The 3,648-nt window shown below is 36.1% G+C and overlaps 1 long non-coding RNA gene across 1 annotated transcript; it reads right to left on the reverse strand.

The window, feature by feature from the left end:
• Positions 1 to 2,738: 2,738 nt before the first annotated feature.
• LOC142224102 (uncharacterized) lies at positions 2,739 to 3,284 on the reverse strand. Its single transcript, XR_012719032.1, has 2 exons — positions 3,075 to 3,284; positions 2,739 to 3,011 (listed from the first exon to the last, which is right to left on the reverse strand). It is a non-coding gene; the product is annotated as an uncharacterized LOC142224102 (long non-coding RNA).
• Positions 3,285 to 3,648: the final 364 nt, after the last annotated feature.

Consider the following 3,648-nt stretch of genomic DNA (forward strand, 5'->3'; position numbering starts at 1 on the left):
GGGGGCTATATATAATTATGGGTCGATGTGGACCAATGGTTGTTAGCGACCATATACCAACATCATGTACCAAATTTCAGCCGGATCGGATGAAATTTGGTTCTCTTAGAGGCTCCGCAAGCCAAATCTGGGGATCGGTTTATATGGGGGCTATATGTAATTATGGACCGATATGGACCAATTTTTGCAAGGTTGTTAGAGACCATATACTAACACCATGTACCAAATTTCAGCCAGATCGGATGAAATTTGCTTCTCTTAGAGCAATCGCAAGCCAAATTTGGGGGTGCGTTTATATGGGGGCTATACGTAAAAGTGGACCGATATGGCCCATTTGCATTACCGTCCGACCTACATCAATAACAACTACTTCTGCCAAGTTTCAAGTCGATAGCTTGTTTCGTTCGGAAGTTAGCGTGATTTCAACAGACGGACGGACGGACTGACGGACGGACGGACATGCTCAGATCGACTCAGAATTTCACCACGACCCAGAATATATATACTTTATGGGGTCTTAGAGCAATATTTCGATGTGTTACAAACGGAATGACAAAGTTAACATACCCCCATCCTATGGTGGATTGTATAAAAAATAAGGTACCCGATATTAATTTCATAACCTCACGCTCTGTTCTCTGTAAATCTCAAGTAAATCGGAGAATTTTAGTTTTTTCACTGAACTTTAAAAAAAGTCAGACAAAGGGGAAAAATAAAAAATATCGAAAAATAAAGTAGAGATGTGCACGTGACACGAAATTGTCGTGACTCACGAAAATTTTCGTGACTCACGCGTGAGTCGTGTATTTTTGGGTGCAAAGTACAGGTCGCAGTTTAAGTCCCATCGTCCTCAAATTTGGAATAGGGTCGTTTTTTTGGGGCAAAGACAATCGCAATTGATTTTGGAAAAAATAGGTTCAGATTTAGATATATATCATTCCTCCGATTTAGACTCATATGACCACAGAGGCCAAAGTTTACTACCGATTTTCGGGAAATTTTTCACAGAGTGTAGAATTGACATTCTACCAATGCTTGCTAAATTTGATTGAAATCGGTTCAGATTTATATACAGCTACCATATATATCTTTCGTCCGATTTGCACTTATATGGCCTCAAAAGCCAGAGTTTTGCCCTGACTTGGTTCAAATTTTGCACGAGATGTGCGTCTAATGGTATCGTTATGTGTGTCAAATTTAGTTAAAATCTGTGCAGATTTAGATATAGCTCCCATATATATCTTTCGTCCGATTTGCACTTATATGGTCTCAAAGTCCAGAGTTTTACCTTGATTTGCTTGAAATTTTGCACAAGGAGTACGTTTAATAGTATCGTTAATTATGCCAGATTTAGTACGTTTAATAGTATCGTTAATTATGCCAGATTTAGTCGAAATCGGTTCAGATTTAGATATATCTCCCATATATATCTTTCGCCCGATTTACACTCATACACTGGTAGAAAAAGTTTCGTTAATACGATGAATTTCTACGTTGTATTAACGAAATTCTTCATTAAAAGTCAGCCAACGTAGCATTTCGTTATAACAACGTAATTTTACGTTATATTTACGAAAAACTTTATGGAATACATTTCGTAGTATTAACGAATAATTACGTTGCTATTACGTAGCCTTTTCGTTGTATTAACGAATATTATTCGTTGTATGAATGAAATTTATTCGTTGTATCGGTGCAGCTTATACGTTGTATGAATGAAAATTATTCATTGTATGAATGAAAGGCGAACGTTGTATAAATGAACACAAACGTTATAAAGGGTGATTCTTTTGAGGTTAGGATTTTCATGCATTAGTATTTGACAGATCACGTGGGATTTCAGACATGGTGTCAAAGAGAAAGATGCTCAGTATGCTTTGACATTTCATCATGAATAGACTTACGATCTGCCACAACGTCGAATTTTCAGTGAATGGGCCCTAGAAAAGTTGGCAGAAAATCCGCTTTTTTATCGACAAATTTTGTTCAGCGATGAGGCTCATTTCTGGTTGAATGGCTACGTAAATAAGCAAAATTACCGCATTTGGAGTGAAGAGCAACCAGAAGCCGTTCAAGAACTGCCCATGCATCCCGAAAAATGCACTGTTTGGTGTGGTTTGTACGCTGGTGGAATCATTGGACCGTATTTTTTCAAAGATGCTGTTGGACGCAACGTTACGGTGAATGGCGATCGCTATCGTTCGATGCTAACAAACTTTTTGTTGCCAAAAATGGAAGAACTGAACTTGGTTGACATGTGGTTTCAACAAGATGGCGCTACATGCCACACAGCTCGCGATTCTATGGCCATTTTGAGGGAAAACTTCGGAGAACAATTCATCTCAAGAAATGGACCGGTAAGTTGGCCACCAAGATCATGCGATTTGACGCCTTTAGACTATTTTTTGTGGGGCTACGTCAAGTCTAAAGTCTACAGAAATAAGCCAGCAACTATTCCAGCTTTGGAAGACAACATTTCCGAAGAAATTCGGGCTATTCCGGCCGAAATGCTCGAAAAAGTTGCCCAAAATTGGACTTTCCGAATGGACCACCTAAGACGCAGCCGCGGTCAACATTTAAATGAAATTATCTTCAAAAAGTAAATGTCATGGACCAATCTAACGTTTCAAATAAAGAACCGATGAGATTTTGCAAATTTTATGCGTTTTTTAAAAAAAAAAAGTTATCAAGCTCTTAACAAATCACCCTTTATTAATGAAACCCAACCAATTAGCGCATTTGAGTGTAGTAATTGGTAGTGTATTATTTTTTGTTAAGATCTTTGAAATATGGTTTATATACAGTAAGAAATAATATATAATGATAAATTAAGTAATATAATAAACATATATTGTGACTTTCACTTAAGAAAAAAAGCCTCTTATTTCTAAGATCAAAAAATGATAATCGTATCACCGTGTCCATTTATCCAATTTTTGTGCAACCAAGGTTCATCACCGTAATTGTTCCGCCTTCTTCATCTGAAAGTTCACTTCCCCGGGGTATTTTCACTAAAGATTAAAAATGTACACTAAATTTCTTGCGAATATACAAAAAACACCAATTTAACTCACCTCACCCATCTATGTTTATTATTCACAACGAAACTGTAATGAGCGTGTGCACTCTTCAGCGAAAAGAACGTAAATGTTGTTAATGTTTGCCCATCAGACAAGTTTTCTGTTGAACTTTTTACCGTTTGTTTTTCAAGACGCACACGCACACATGTGCTTATTGCCATACTAAGATGTGTATGTACCAATTACATACACGCTAGAGAGAGTATGAAGAGATGTTTTAGAGAGAGAGAGAGAGAGTAAGGAGAGGCAGAAATACTCAAACTCCCATTCGTATTATTAATGAACATATTTCATTAATATGACGAAATATAACAATTTAAAATTTATTTTTTAACGAGCCATATCATTATATTAACGATCGATTTCGTTTTATAAATGAAATTTTCAATTCCAGTTTCAGAGTATATAAAACGACTGTTTAGTTTAAAAGTTTCCAAAAGTTACTCTCTATGTGCAAATGATTATAATAATTTCATCTTGGAAAAATTTTTTATTCTAATTCTTGAAAAAATTACAAAGTTAATATTCGAATATTAACGAAACGTGTTTCATTAATATAACGAAAACC

Source organism: Haematobia irritans, chromosome 2, assembly GCF_050003625.1.
Source record: "Haematobia irritans isolate KBUSLIRL chromosome 2, ASM5000362v1, whole genome shotgun sequence".
NCBI lineage: Eukaryota > Metazoa > Arthropoda > Insecta > Diptera > Muscidae > Haematobia > Haematobia irritans.